General features: G+C 42.0%; 1 protein-coding gene across 12 annotated transcripts in view; it reads right to left on the reverse strand.

Annotated features, from left to right (window-relative positions):
* TAB3 (TGF-beta activated kinase 1 (MAP3K7) binding protein 3) overlaps window positions 1–16,332 on the reverse strand; it is an 89,316-nt gene extending 72,984 nt beyond the window's left edge. For 11 of the 12 annotated variants that reach the window (XM_038587150.1, XM_038587153.1, XM_038587149.1 and 8 more), the window contains exon 1: window positions 16,143–16,330. The gene's annotated coding sequence lies outside the window, so the exon portion shown is untranslated. Of the gene's footprint in view, window positions 1–16,142 lie in introns of all 12 variants that reach the window. The other variant, XM_038587154.1, reaches the window with a different exon arrangement.
* Window positions 16,333–16,841: the final 509 nt, after the last annotated feature.

A 16,841-nucleotide genomic window follows, 5' to 3' on the forward strand; every position in this document is an offset into this window, starting at 1 on the left:
CTGCCACTGTGATATTGACTTGTCTGTTTCTCCTAGTAATTCTATCCACTTTACCTATATATATAATTTGAGGCCATGTTATCAAGTGCATGCAAATTTAATTATATTGTTCTGGTGCATTAAACATTTTATTGTATTTGAAGTGACTCTTTTAACTGTAGTGACGATTTTTCTTTGATGCCTATTTTGTCTGAAACTAGCTCTTCCATCTTTATTTTGGCTAATGTTTGCGTGATGTATTTTTCTGTCCTTTTAATTTTAATCTTTTTGTATTAGGTTTTATATGGGTCTTTTGAAAGGAATATCTGTAGGTTTTTTTAAAATCCAGTCTGGGGATCCCTGGGTGGCACAGTGGTTTAGCGCCTGCCTTTGGCCCAGGGCGCGATCCTGGAGACCCGGGATCGAATCCCACATCAGGCTCCCGGTGCATGGAGCCTGCTTCTCCCTCTGCCTATGTCTCTGCCTCTCTCTCTCTCTGTGTGTGACTACCATAAATAAAAATTAAAAAAATAAATAAATAAAATAAAATCCAGTCTGATAATCTTTCATTTTTGTGGGGACATTTGATTGATTCACATTTAATATGATTACTGGTATTTTTTTTTAATTTTTATTTATTTATGATAGTCACACAGAGAGAGAGAGAGAGAGAGGCAGAGACACAGGCAGAGGGAGGAGCAGGCTCCATGCACCGGGAGCCCGACGTGGGATTTGATCCCGGGTCTCCAGGATCGCGCCCCGGGCCAAAGGCAGGCGCTAAACCGCTGCGCCACCCAGGGATCCCTGATTACTGGTATTTTGGGATAACTTACAGCACCATATTTCTGTTTCGCTTGTTACGTATTTGTTTCTTCCTTTAGTTTATTTTTTGTATCAGTTTTTCCATTATTGGTTCAAATACCACATACTCACTTTAATTCTTTTTGTGATTATCCCAGCACTTACAGCATGTATATTTCACTTATCACAGTCTAGTGTTAAGCGATACTTTTACTTTCCTCTTGGTTGAAAGCAAGAACATTAAAATTCCTTAGTTCCATTTAACCACCTGCTGATGTACATACTGTTGTCCTGTAATTTCATTTTCTTTTTTTTCCCTTTTTTTTTTTCATTTTCATTTATATGTTTTTTCTTATAAAAAGTGTACATGGGCAGCCCGGGTGGCTCAGTGGTTTAGCGCCGCCTTCAGCCCAGGGCCTGATCCTGGAGACCTGGGATCGAGTCCCACATCGGGCTTCCTGCATGGAGCCTGCTTCTCCCTCTGCCTGTGTGTCTCTCTGTCTTTCATGAATAAAAAAAATAAAACCGGGGAAACCTGGGTGGCGCAGTGGTTTAGCGCCTGCCTTTGGCCCAGGGCGCAATCCTGGAGACCCGGGATTGAATCCCACATCGTGCTCCAGGTGCATGGAGCCTGCTTCTCCCTCTGCCTATGTCTCTGCCTCTCTCTCTCTCTCTCTGTGTGACTATCATAAATAAATAAAAATTTTAAAAAAAATAAAAATAAAAATAAAAAAAATAAAACCTTAAAAAAAAAAGAAAGAAAGAAGTACAATAGAAATTAAAAGGTCAAGAAGATCAATAAAACTAAGATCTGGTTCTTCGAAAAGATAACAAAATTGTGAACCTTTAGCTAGACTCAACACAAAAAGAGGGCTCAAATACATAGAAAACAGAAATCAAAAAGAAAACAGATACCACATAAATTTTAAAAAATCATAAGAAACTACAATAAACAATTATATGCAAACTGAAAAACCTGGAAGAAATGTATAAATTCCTAGAAACATACAACCTTCCAAGACTGAATCATGAAGGAAGAGAATATGTGAATAGAACAATTACTAGTAAGGAGACTGTCAATAATCAAATACCTCCCAAAGAGCAAAACACCAGGACAATGACACTAATGAATTCTACCAAACATTCAAAGAATACTAATTATTCTCAAACTCTTCCAAAAAACGGAAGAGAAGGGAACACTTCCCAACTTGTTTTATAAGGCCAGCATTACTCTGATACCAAAACTAAACAAGGGTACCACAAGAAAATTAAAGGCCAGTATCACTGATGAACACAGATGCAAAATCCTCAACAAAATATTAACAAGGCAGCCCGGGTGGCTCAGCGGTTTAGTGATGCCTTCGGCCCAGGGCGTGATCCTGGGGACCCGGGATCGAGTACCATGTCAGGCTCCCTGCGTGGAGCCTGCTTCTCCCTCAGCCTGTGTCTCTGCCTCTCTCTATCCCTCTGTCACTCATGAATAAATAAATAAATAACATTAAAAAAAATATTAACAAACTGGGACGCCTGGGTGGCGCAGTGGTTGAGTGCCTGCCTTTGGCCCAGAGCATGACCCTAGAGTCCTAGGATTGAGTCCCACATCGGGCTCCCTGCATGGAGGCTGCTTCTCTCTCTGCCTATGTCTCTGCCCCCCCCCCCCTCTCTCTCATGAATAAATAAAACCTTTAAAAAAAAATTAACAAACCAAGTTTAACAATACATTAAAAGTATCACACGCTAGAATCAAGTGAGATTTATTCCAGGGATACAAACACACAAATCAATCAATGTTGCACACCACATTAACCAAATAAAGGATAAAAATCATATGATCATCTCAATAGATGCAAAAAATTCAACATCTTTTTATGGTAGAAAGTCTGAACAAAGTGGGAATAGAGGAAACATACCTCAAAATAATAAAGGCTATATATAACAGCCTCTCCGTTAACATCATACTCCTACAGTAAAAAGCTGAAAGCTTTTCCTCTAAGATCAGGAACAACACAAGGATGACCACTCTCACCATTTTGATTCAACATAGTATTGGAAATCTTAGCAGATCAATTGGGCAAGAAAAAGAAATAAAAAGCATTCAAACTGATAACAGAAAAGAAAAACTTAATACTTGTAGATGACCTGATATATGTAGAGAAAATGCTAAAGACTCCACCAAAAAACTGTTAGAACTAAAAGATGCAGTAGTTGCAGGAAACAAAATCAAAACACGGAAATGTGTTGCACTTCGATTAACTAATAACAAATTATCAGAGAAATTAGGGGCGCCTGGGTGGCTCAGCTGGTTAAGCATCTGCCTTCAGCATAGGTCACGATCCTGGGGTCCTGGGATTAAGCCTGGGAATCCCTGCTCAGCGGGGAGCCTACTTCTCTTTCTTCCTCTGCTGCTCCCCCTGCTTGTGCTCTCTTCCCTCTCAAAAAAACTCTTTTTAAAAAGACAAAGAAATTAAGGAAACAATCCTATTTACAATTATATAAAAAAGAATAAAATAGGTAAAAATTTTAACCAAAGAGGTCAAAGATCTGTCTGTACACTGAAAATTGTTAAGATACTGATGAAAGAAACTGAAGACACAAATAAATGGCAAGATATTATGTGCTCATGGATCGGAAGAACTAATATTGCTAAAATGTCCATAACCACTCAAAGCAATCCATAGAGTCAATGCAATCCCTATCAAAATACCAAAGGCAGTTTAGTATTCTGAACAAACAATACTAAAATGTGTAGAACTGGGCAGCAGTTTAGCGCCACTTGCAGCCCGGGGTGTGATCCTGGAGACCCGGGATCAAGTCCCGCGTCGAGCTCCGTGTGTGGAGCCTGCTTCTTCCTCTGCATGTGTCTCTGCCTCTCTCTCTCTCTCTCTCGAATAAATAAAATCTTTTTTTAACATTCTTAAAATAAATAAATAAAATACATTATAAATGTGCAAAGGGCCAAGAATATCCAAGGTGCTCTAAAAGGACAAGCAAGTGGAAGATTCTGTTCTACTGAACATCAAGATTTATGATAAAGTTTCAGTGAAGAAGACAGTGTGGAATCAATGCAGGAAGCAATGGAAAAGAACAGGCAGCTGTGAAACAGAACCACAAACATAGGAATATTTGATTCCCGACAAAAGTAGAGAGAATACTGCTGGGACAATTAGCCATGTAGAAAACAATGATAACATTCCCTTTCTCACACAATGCACAAAAATCAATTTCAAGTACAAGCTAGACCTATATGTGAAAGCCAAAATAATAAAGCTTCTTGGAAGATGAGAGTATCTTCAAGACCTTTAGATAGGGAAGGATATTTTTTTTTTTAGATTTTATTTATTTATTCATGAGACAGACACACACACACACACACACACACACACACACACACACAGGCAGAGGGAGAAGCAGGCTCCATTCCATGCAGGGAGCCTGACCCGATACCGCATCTCCGGGACCACACCCTGGGCGGAAGGCGGCGCTAAACCGCTGAGCTACTCGGACTGCCCAGGGAAGAATATTTATTTTTATTTATTCTTTTAATGAAAGGCGAAAGATTTATACGATCCGAAGAGAAAACAGAGTATCTTTTTTTTTAAGATTTTTTAGTTTATTTATTCATGAGAGACACAGAGAGGCTGAGACACGAGCAGAGGAAGAAGGAAGCTCCATGCAGGGAGCCTGACATGGGACTCGATCCCAGGACTCCAGGACCACACCCTGGGCTGAAGGCGGCGCTAAACCGCTGAGCCACCCGAGCTACCCAGGGAAGGATATTTTAAACTGAATCTGAGGGCAGCCCGCGTGGCTCAGCAGTTTAGCGCCGCCTTCAGCCCACGGCCTGATCCTGGAGATTCGGGGCTCCCTGCATGGAGCCTGCTTCTCCCTCTGCCTGTGTCTCTGTATCTTTCTCTGTGTCACTCATGAATAAATACATAATAATCTTTTTAAAAAATTAAAAAAATAAACTGAATCTGATATCTAAGTTAAATACAAAGGAAAATATTTCTAAGTAAGATGACATTAAGGGCAGCCCAGGTGGCTCAGCGGTTTAGTGCTCCCTTTTAGCCCAGGGCCTGATCCTGGAGACCTGGGATCGAGTCCTACCTCAGGCTCCCTGCATGGAGCCTGCTTCTCCCTCCACCTGTGTCTCTGCCTCTCTCTCTCTGTGTCTCTCATGAATAAATAAATAAAATCTTGAATGAATGAATGAATGAATGAATGAGATGACACTAAAATAAAGAATTTTGGAGGGCAGCCTGGATGGCTCAGCAGTTTACCACCACCGCCGCCTTCCGCCCAGGGCGTGATCCTGGGGTCCCAGGATCCAGTCCTGCATCAGGCTCCCTGCATGGAGCCTGCTTCTCCTCCCTCTCCTTATGTCTGTCTGTCTGTCTATCTGTCTCTCTCTCTCTGTGTCTCTTGTGAATAAATAAAATCTTTTAAAAAATAATAATAAAATAAAATTAAAAAAACAAAGAATTTTGGTTACGGACGCCTGGGTGGCTCAGTGGTTGCACCTCCCTTTGGCTCAGGTCATGATCCCTGGGTCTCAGGATCAAGTCCCACATCAGGTTCCCCGCATTGGAGACTGCTTCTCTCTGTATGTCTCCCATGAATAAATAAACAAAACCTTTAAAAAAAGGATTTTGGTTTATCAAAAGACATCAGAAATGGAAAAAACAAGCTCATGCAACCAGCAAGGGCTCATTTCTAGCCTATAATAAAGAACTTCTACAAATCAGCAAATCAAAATAGTCAACAAAGTACATGACACATTCTTGAAGGAATTCAGCCCAAAATAGTTATAAAAGTACAAACCTCAGTCACCTAGAAAATTTAGTTGTAAATACTGAAACTTTACCAGAGATTTAAAGCAAAAGATTTTACTATATATTAACATTTTAAAAAATGTTTCAGGTGTCCATATTAAAATAAACCAGTTCTCTCTTCTCCAGTGAACTCCAAAAGAAATACTTATCATTGAAAAAATCTTTTTTAAAATTTTTACTTATTTATTTATTTATTTATTTTTAGATTTTTTATTTATTTCTTAGAGACAAAGACAGAGAGAGACACAGGGAGAGGAAGAAGCAGGCCCCATGCAGGGAGCCCGACGTGGGTATCCATCCCGGGTCTCCAGGATCTCGCCCTGGGCTGAAGGCGGCGCTAAACCGCTGAGCCACGGGGGCTGCCCAAATCTTTTTTTTTTAATATTTTATTTATTTATTCATGAAAGATAGAGAGAGAGGCAGAGACACAAGGCGAGGGAGAAGAAGGCTCCATGCAGGGAGCCTGATGTGGGACTTGATCCAGGTACTCCAGGATCACGCCCTGAGCCGAAGGCAGACGCTCAACCACTGAGCCACCCAGGTGTCCCTGAAAAAAATCTTGTTTAAGAAATCTTGGCTTAAAAAAAAAAAAAAGAAATCTTTGCTTACTCCAAGTTCACAAAGACATTCCCCAAAAACTGAAACCTACCTACATATTCCATCAACAACTGAATAATAGTGATACAGCCACACAATGGAATATACCCTAATGAGAAGAAACATCTACAACCATACACAAGAATATAAATGAATCTCACATTCATAACGTTGCCCAAGAGTACAGTAGGATTCCATTTACATAAAGCACATAAATAGGCAAAACTATGTTATGTTAAATGTCAGGGAAATGGTGAAGGAGATGAAGAGGTACAAACTTCCAGTTAAAAAAAAAAAGTCAGGGAAATGGGGGGCGGTGGGTGGGTAGGGTAGTAAACAATCAGAAAAGTGGCTTCTAAGTGGCTGGCAATGTTCACTTTCTTGATCTGGGTGCTGGTACAAAAGTGTGCTCAGTTGGTGAAAATTAACTGAGCTGTTTACTACTGATGTATGCTTTCTGCATATTTAATAAACTTTTAATAAATTATTTCATAGTATGAAGGAATATTTATTTTCCAAAATTTGTTAGGGGATAGGAGAGCAAAAAAGTTTGAAATCTATTGCTTTAGGTCAAATCACACAAATCAAATAACTTATCAAAACTTATGGGACGCCTGGGTGGCTCAGTGGTTGAGTGCCTTCAGCTCAAGACGTGATCCCGGGGTCCGGATCAAGTCCCTCATCGGGCTCCGTTAGGGGAGCCTGCTTCTCCCTTTGCCTGTATCTCTCTCCGCATCTCTCTGTCTCTGCATCTCTCACGAATAAATAAATAAAATCTTTTAAAAAAACAGAACTTAAAAAGTAGGTATTAGATAACATGCTAACTACCAAAAAAATACTCATGGGGTGTCAAACTAACTAGAAACTCACAGTAAAATTGGTTTGAAACTATTCAAACCCAAAAAGATAAACTGATTTATATCCAGATTTAGTGACATAACAATTCATAAAGCTCCAACACAAGCCACGTAATCTTAGGGTTTTATTAAAGAGGGTCTTTCAAATCTAAGAAATGAACTAATAGATTCACACATCTAATCAAATCTCCAAATTTTTTAAAGATTTTACTTATTTGAGAGAGAGCAAGAGCGTGCGCACATGCACAAGTAGGGGGAAGGGCAGAAGAAGAGGGAGAAGCAGACTCCTCGCCAAGCAGAGAGCCCACTGGGAGCCCAACATGGGCCAATCCCAGGACCATGACCTGAGCCAAAGGCAGACACTTAACTGACTGAGCCCCCCACGCACCCCAAATCTCCTAATCTTATAAATGAAGAAACCAGGGTCCTTTGTGTTGGGTTTTTTTTTTTTTTTTAAAGATTTATTTATTCATGAGAGACACGAGAAAGGAAGAGGGAGAGGCAGGTTCCCCAAACTGACGTGGGACTCTGGGATCACAAGCTGAACCAAAGGCAGACTCTCAACCACTAAGACACTGAGGCTCCCATAACTTTAACATTTTTAAAAGAAAGAATGACTTGTCATTCTGAAGCTAACTCCATCAAAAGTGTACAGTACATAAAACAACCCATTTTTAGTCCTGTGAAACATATTTTTAAATTATAAAAATGCTTTACTCTCCACTCCATCCCCATAGCATTCTTTCCATGTCATAGGACTTTTTTTTTTTTTTTTTTTGAAAGAGAGAGCAGAGGGAGAAGAATAAGCAGACTTCCCACTGAGCACGGAGCCTGATGCAGGGCTTGATCCCAGAACCTTGGTATTATGACCTGAGCAGAAGGCAGTCACTTAACTGACTGAGCCACCCAGGTGTCCTTTTATTTCAAACTATAAAGTTCAACGCCAAGAGGAATCCTTGGACTTGCCATCTCCAGGGGAAACACCTGGCCTTCTAAGGATCTGCAGAAAATTCAAATCAGAGAATGGTTTTAGGGACTCTTGGGTGGCTCAGCGGTTGAGTGTCTCCCTTTGGCTCAGGGCATGATGATCCTGGAATCCCAGGATCAGTCCCACATCTGGCTCCCTGCATGCAGCCTGCTTCTCCTTCTGCCTGTGTCTCTGCCTCTCTCTCTCTCTCTGTCTCTCATGAATAAATAAAATCTTAAGAAAAAAAAAAAAACGGAAAACAGTTTTATGGCCACAGATACTTATTCCTTAATGAAATGGGAGGCCTCAATGATATAAATACAAACAATTAAAAATTACTTAACAACTAAATGCAACATGGTATCCTGGATTGGATCCTGGCATAGAAAAAGGACATTATCTGGAAAACCAGTGAAATCAAATAAAATTGGAGTTTAGCTGGTAGAAATGTACCAATGTTAATGTCTTAGTTTTGAAAAATATACTATGGTTATGAATATCCAAGTGAAGGGTATATGAGCAATGTGTACTTTCTTCAAAACTCTTCTGTAAATCAAAAGTTATTCCAAAATAAAAAGCTTATTGAAAAAGAAATGACACCAAGAACTATCAAAAGTTGGTAGCTTAATTCTAACACAATCAAAATGTCTTCATTCTGTATCTTCACATGACTTAAATAGGTGATGGGGGCAGGTTCACAAAAAGGATTCTTTAAATGCCATTTCTCCAATATTACTAAATAAAATAAACCTCAAAAAAGCTTCGAAAATGCTAACTTTAGGTAGGAATGAGAATGAAAAGCTATGAAGCCATTTCTCATTAGAAAAGGAGAACAAAAAAACAAAAAAAAAGAAAAGGAGAACAATACTGTTTAAGAACAAGAGACACAGAGAGTGGACAGCCTAGTAGAGAGGAGTATTCTAGTTGTTTTTTTTTTTTAAGATTTTATGTATTTGAGAGGGGAGAGACCGAGAGAATGAGCGCACACAAGCAGGGGAAGCAGCAGAGGGAGAGGGAGAAGCAGGCTCCCAGCTGAGCAGCGAGCCTGAAGCGGGCTCAATCCCAGGATCATGACCTGAGCTGAAGGCAAACATTTAACCGACTAAGCCACCTAGGCACCTCAGAGAGAGGGGTATTCTAAAGGTCCTAAAACAGTAACACTTAATAATAAATATATGTATGTTATTTATGCACTTGCCTCTGAGTTAGCTGTTTTAATTGCTTTATATATATATTAAGACACTGAACCTTCCCAAGAACCAATACGATTAGCAGTACAGGGACGCCTCAGTAGCTCAGTGGTTGTGTTTGCCTTTGGTTCAGGGCGTGATCCTAGGTCCCGGAATCAAGTCCTGCATCGGGCTTCCTGCATGGAGCCTGCTTCTCTCTCTCTTTCATGAATAAATAAATAAAATATTAAAAAAAAAAAAAGTAAGAAGCACAGTACTAATACCTACATTTTACAGATGAGAAGTTCTGTAAGTGATGGAATAGAGGTTTGAGGGCAACCACCATACTATAAAAAAGCCTTTTGAGGAGCCACACCGGGGAAAAATACTTGTGCCTTCTAGAGATCAGGTCCCACTACTCACCCTGTCCTCAGCATCCACTAGAGAAGCAAGCCCTCTGCCCAAGACTTGGGAGTTCTTCTGAGGACTGTGAAGGAATGTGACTCCCCCATCCCTTCTCCAAGATTGTGCTCATAACCTTGCAGTACCTGATGCACTCAGTGCATATTCTTCTTGAGATACTGTGACACATGCAAGTTAGCTTTTGTAGCACTATCAGTCTTCAAATTCAAATATGTGGGACTGGCCTGGGAATCTGAAGGCCATATGTGACATTATTTCTATGGGAAAATCGTGGTGAATTCCAAAAAGAAAATCTTACAAATGGACCATTTAAAAATTGAGGCTCCCTCTACACAGAATTTGGCCTTATAGATGCCAAGATAATTAAGCAAATTTTAATAAAAGACACTGCAGTTACTCACATAATCCAGTTTTGCTCATATATCAAAGTGGCACAATTTCTTAACATAATAGGAATGGTGCTACTGAAAAAAATTAGCTTAATACTTTATGTATTTCCTGCACTACAGCAAATTTTTGTTTGTTTTTTTTTAAGATTTTATTTATTTATTCATGATAGTCACAGAGAGAGAGAGGCAGAGACAAAGGCAGAGGGAGAAGCAGGCTCCATATAGGGAGCCTGACGTGGGATTCGATCCCGGGTCTCCAGGATTGTACCCTGGGCCAAAGGCAGGCGCCAAACCGCTGTGCCACCCAGGGATCCCTACAGCAAATTTTTGATGTATCCAGCAGTTATACTGCTCTCCCTGGCCCCCCATAAGCTTTGCATGAAAAATTACTACCGAATAAATAAATGCTTTTACTTAGTGTCTTTCATACACACATACATACACCCAGAACAGAAGGGGTGTCATCTCAGAATGTAGTAATAGCAGCAGTAACAATGATGATGACAACATAATAAGAAAAACTAACTCTTCCTGCGTATTTATCATTGCTAGTTATGTTCTAAATATATACTATACATCCTCTGGCTCATTTAATCCTCACAAAAATCCTGTGAGGTAAGTATTACACTACCCCAATTTCAAAAATGAGGAAACAGGTCAGTGATTAAGCAACTTGCCCACAATCACAGAACTTGTGTCAAAAGTAAGATTTGAACATGTAAGCATTTTACCCCTACAAATGTTTTTAACCACTGCACTCTGGGTGTTATTAAATCAACCTGGCAAACTCTTAAGCAAAGGGTGCTTACTCCATTTTTAAAACAAGAGTGGCTTGGAGACAAAAGAAAAAAAGAAAGAAGAGAAGAGAAGAGAAGAGAAGAGAAGAGAAGAGAAGAGAAGAGAAGAGAAGAGAAGAGAAGAGAAGAGAAGAGAAGAGAAGAGAAGAGAAGAAAAAGAAAAAAAGAACCTATCTTGCCTTTTATTAGGAGTATGTCTCTTGACCAAGCTAAGACTGAACACACTTAGAACAAATCTAAAATGTATTTTGCTTGAAATCTCTCATTTAATTTGTGTGAACACTACAAACAGTGGTAAAAAGTCATGTAGCTTCAACAACAGACTAATAAAGCTTTATTTTAAAATCATCAAGGTAAAACAAACACATCGTCTCTGTTTACCACTAAGTAAACTAGGATAAAATAACTGCTAGAGTTCAAATACCCTTGAAAAGTTTCAAAACAGCAACAAGAAACAGTGGGAACACGATATTCTTTTTATGACAAAGCAAAACTCTGTTCTTTCCACAACACTGTAACAACTGCTTTAAGGACAAATATTAACTTGGGATGGACTGAACAACTACATTTCAAAACATGTGCCTAAATTCAAAAATTCTTCACTGACAATCTAAAAAGGCTATCAGTTTGTCTCCCAGAAGAGCCACCTGATCCACATAACATACCTAATTTTGGACAGCTGAAAGGTGTGCTCCATACCATCCCACTGAGTAATTAACAAAAAGCATGCAACCCCCAACAACTTCTGGAGCACACACTGATTTTTTTTAAATCATCTATTTGAATCTCAGAACTTGCCTTCCCAGCAAACAAAGGTCTATGTGGCAGGATTCCAAACGAGTCCACAAAAGCTAAAACACCCATAAGAGTACAGAAGTACAATAAAATGCTAAACCTGCATGGGCAATGTTTCTATGGGAAAACTCATTTAGCAATCAACTTAGAATAAAACCACCCCTGCCCCACTCAGCCCTTGAGTAGAATTATTCCCTCCCCTAGGACCATAGGCCTAGGCTTCCATGATGGAGGCAGAGCAGGAGAAAAGGCAGGAAAGACAGCAATTGGCACTGCATGAGGCTTCAGAGTTAGAAGGACAAAAGGCAGAGCTGCAGTGGGAGGAGATCCTGGGATAAGGAAGGCAAGACCTACTTGGGAGAGAAGGATGAAGAGCAGGATGGCACCTGAAAGGAGCAGGGGAAAGTGTGGGGGTCAGAGTGGACTGCAGAAGAGGACAAGGGAGCAGGACCTGCTCCTGGAGCAGATGGTCTTTTACAAACTTTCCTCCTGAATGCTTAGGAGAGGGGAGGAAAAAGAAACCACGGCAAGGATCTTGATGCTGCCTCTCTCACTCTGGCCACTCTCATTCTCCTTTTCAACAAAGAAAGGAGTGGGTTAAGAGGTCTGGTCTGGATCCTTCTTGATCTCCTAGAGCACAGAGACTCAAGAGAAGGGGAATGGACTTCAGCGGAGTTTTGTTGCCCTCCTCACCAGCATCCACCCTGCCAAAGACTTCCGTGTCAATAGAACTAAGGAAAGTAAGGGCTCCAGGTACTTGCAGGAACAACTAGTAGTAGAAAGAGAGGGAGGAACCTAAGGAAATTTGAAGCAGGAAGTGGGATAGCAGAGGATCAGATAAATAAGTTAATAGAACTGCCAACGAATTAAACCATAACTGTTCTTAAATACTTAGGATTGATTCATTTTGACAGTTTCCAGTTATTTCAGCAGGTCCATTTCACTTTTAAACAAACGAGTACTTATGGCCATGGTAATATATTGAGGTTTATTATGTGGAAGATAGGAAAATATACATCTAAATACATGTGAGATAATTTCCTGGTGCCTTTTCTTTATACAGTGGCAATAGAAATCATTTCAGAAAGGCTTTTTTATTTATAGTGAGCACTCCTTTACATTATTGTCAATGTTTTCTTTTTTGTTTTGTTTTGTTGGTTTCTTTTTTTTAGATTTTATTTATTTATTCATGAGAGAGACAGACAGAAAGAGAGGCAGAGACACAGGCAGAGGGAGAAGCAGGTTCCACGCAGGGAGCCCAACGTGGGACTCAATCCCGGGTCTCCAGGATCAGGCCCTGGGCTGAAGGCGGCGCTAAACCGCTGAGCCACCCGGGCTGCCCTTGTCAATGTTTTCACCCCAATAGCCCAAATATCATGAGTAATCACCTTCACAAATAAGGAAGGATATTTAACTCTTTCTTGGGGGTATAATGAAAAACTTGCTCATTCAAACCACACACATACACACACACAAATGCACCCAGAGGAGCACAGGACTTCTTTTACATACAGCCCCTAAAGCCCATGTTTACTAAGACGTGGCTACTTAACTGAGCCCCCCCCCCCCAAACAATTTACTTTTTTTTTTTAAAGACTTTATTTATTAATTCATGAGAGACACACAGAGAGAGAGAGCAGCAGATACATAGGCAAGAGGGAGAAGCAGGTTCCATGCAGGGAGCCTAACGTGGGACTGGATCCTGGGTCTCAAGGATCACATCCTGAGCTGAAAGCGGCGCTAAACCGCTGAGCCACCCGGGCTGCCCCCAACAATTTACTTCTTAATGGACGGCGCAGTAAATTGCAAATTCCATAATTATATTTCCAGAACTCTCAGCCAGGGATGATTCAACAGGTAAACCTAACCAAATGACCAGCTGGATGATGAGTGCCAGACACTTAGCACTCGTTTTTCTTCCCTATTATTTTAGCTGCTACTCTTCCAGGTGAATGCTCTCCTGAACAGAGATAATGGCCAGGAGGCAAGCTCAGCAGCACATCAAAGATGCAAGAGCAGAGACCATTAGGGGACAAAAGTGACTATCAGCCACACACTGGCAAGACGTTCCTGCTGTTTCACTGACATATCCGATACTGCCTGGGAACCTGGAAGATCTTTCACTCCCTAGCCCCATAGAAGATTATGCTGGATCCCAGAATAGCTGCTGTATTTTCTGCAAACGACAAAGTGGATCCAAAACCTCTGTACTAAATTAAAGAGAAAAAAACAACGTCTGTTATCAAGTACTCCACTTGTTGGAGAAAGTAGGTGGGTGGGTGAGTAGGTGGGTGGGGGTGTGTGTGTATACCTCCAAGCTATGATAAAGCAAATTCAGATGCCTAGAAATAGCTGGTATATTATTTTAATAACATAATTTGAAAAACTATTCAGGACCAAAATAAACAAAATATTTGATCTTTGAATTATCCTGAGCATGCTGAAACTGGAGGCAAAGTTACTGAAAACATCTGAATTTCACATAGGTCACTATCAGCTACTAGGAATTCTTACTCATCAGCAGACTTCTGTTAAAATGTTACCTCTGGCTAGAAAATGAACACATCAGAAAAGAAGAAAGAAAAAAAGAAAAGAAAAGAAAAAAAAGAAAAGAGAAAAAAATCTTAAGATTATCTTCAACGAAGAACACTGAAATCTTTCAAAATTACCAACAGAATTGAAAGGTTTCTTTGTATAAAAAATTTCTTTTCGTGAAATTTTTTTATCAACACACACAATTATGCAAAGTATAGTAGAAAACGCACATATTGTAAAATCAGACACACATGAGTTTGGGTCCTAGCTCTGCAATTTTCCAGCTTAATCTCCTCAGAAAAATTACTTAAGAATCCTGGGGGTTAGTGCGGTTATCTGTACAGCAGAAACAAAATTACCTGCACAGGGTGGCTATGAGGATTAAATGCAAACGTACATAACCTAACAAACCCAGTGCCTGAACATGCTCAACATTAGCTCCCTTAGCTCAAACACAAATTGTACAGAATTTGGTAATGAAAAATCTAGATAATTGAAAAGACTCAAATCAACACATGGAAGAAAACTCAGTGACAGAACAAAGATTATGTTTTGACCAATGTAAAGATCAAAGTCATATATTTAATATTCATCTTCACTAAAGTCTTTCCTTTGATTAAGCCAGTTACAGGCAAACGGGGGGAGAGGGGGCTAAAACTGAAAAACTTCGTATGACACTGCTTTAAAAAATATATGTGGGGGCGCCTGAGTGGTTCAGTCGGTTAAGCATCTGCCTTCAGCCCAGGTCATGATCCCCGGGGTCCGAATCAAGCCCAGCATGGGGCTCCCTGCTCAAAGGAGAGCCGGCTTCTGCGGCTCCCTCTGCCTGCCGCTCCCCACCCCCACCTACCCGCTTGTGCTGTGTCAAATAAATAATCTTTAAGAAAAATATGTATGTGTATTTGTTTGCACTCTTGACACCCTCACAAAATTTACCGTGGGCGATGATGCCCTTTAAAACACTGAAAAACCAAACTCTCATCTCAAAAATCTTTTCCTGATCGAAATATTTCTTCTTACAAATGTTCTGATACATGACTGCAAAACATTTACAAAGCAAAGAAAAAAAAATTCTTTCATTCTTCCAAAATGAAAAAGTGAGCAAAAGGAAGCTACGTTTGTTAAATTGTTCTTTTCCATTCATTCTTGTTCTTTTACAAACCAGAATACATCAGATAGCAAAATTACTGTCGGATTGACAAACGTCACTGAAGAACACATGGAATTGACAAGTCCTGTCTGGACCAAAGGTGACAAGTGTCCATAAACAATTTAAATAAATTACGTTACAGTAAGGACAAAAACGCTTTTCATCAACACTATGAGGTTTTGGCTTTGTATGCACCCTACTTTATAACGCATCTTGCCCCCATCCTATCCCCCCAAATCGTTTTTATGCACTTTAATGAGCTGGCACACAGGACTAAACTACACAACTCCAACTGGGAATAACTCTGTCTTTGGACCTCAGAGGGCTCCTTGGGTGATCTTCAAAGAAAGAAAATATTTTCGCCTTACTCCACACCTGCCACCAATTTACAAAACCCGTATAAAACAATTACTATTACTAGTAATCTTCCTCTACATCTCTCAACACCCTCAACAGACCCAACCTTGATGCTCATTAGTCCTCATCCCCAACGCCTTGCTGGGGGGCTTGAAGCCCGTCCACAGAGGTTCACTCTCCGTAATGTCCAGGGTGCGGCGAGAAAAGACATCATCCCCCGCGTTCGAGGGGCGAAGGCCAACCGAGGCCCCCGGCCACTCCCTCTCTCCTCCGCCTCCCGGGGCGTCTGGGGCGGGCGCGCCAGGCCCTGCGCAAACCTTCGGCAGCCCCGCAGTTCCCGGTGTCCACCGCAACCCCAGGCTGAGCCGAGCCCCCGGGACTCCCGCAGTTGCGTGCACGCCCACCGCCTGGACACTGGGTCACCAAGACGACTCCAGAGCCACCTCCGACGCCCAAGCTCGGGCAGGTGCCGGGCCCTCCTCGGGGACACTCACCCGGCAGCCGCTGCTCCCTGTGTGCCGCTGCCTCGCCTTCTCGCCCGCCGCCTGCTCCCGCGGGGGGGTCCGGGCTGGCGCCGCTTCCCCGCCCGACCCCCCTCGGGTGCGCCCTGCACGGGGCCCGGATCCGGTGAGAGGAGCCGGAGCCGGAGCCGGAGCCGGAGCCGCCGCCGCTACCGCCGCCGCTGCTGCCGCTGCCGCCGCTGCCGCCGCCGCCCCCTTTCCTTTCCTCCCTCCTCCCTCAGTGCGTCCCTCCCACCGAGGCCCGCCTCGTATTTCCTGGATCCGGTCTCGGCTAGAGCTCGGCAAGAGAACCGCCAGCTTCAGGACTCCTGTCGGGCGCCGTCGCTCGCCAGGCACAAAGATGGCGCCGCCGGGGACCGCCGAAGGCAATGTCGCGAGACTTCCCCACCCCACCCTCTAGAAACTAGGGGGCGGGGGCCCAGAGGAAAAGTGGTCAATTAGGGCAGCCTGAGCTGGCCTGGGAGAAAACGCTCCCCCAAAGCGAAAATGGGTGGTACCAGTTACCGCGGAAGTTACTGCGCCTGCGCGGAGGCTGGGCTTGACGCATGCCTAGAACAGCTCCTGAAGTAAGACCCAGTTCTCCGTGTTTTACCCGTTTCCTTCTAGAGTCGCGGGGCGGAGACGGAGTGGGCGGAGAAACCAGAACTGAAACCCGGGAAAGGGTTGGGCAGG

The sequence above is a fragment of the Canis lupus genome, chromosome X, assembly GCF_011100685.1.
Source record: "Canis lupus familiaris isolate Mischka breed German Shepherd chromosome X, alternate assembly UU_Cfam_GSD_1.0, whole genome shotgun sequence".
In the NCBI taxonomy this organism is placed as follows: Eukaryota; Metazoa; Chordata; class Mammalia; order Carnivora; family Canidae; genus Canis; species Canis lupus.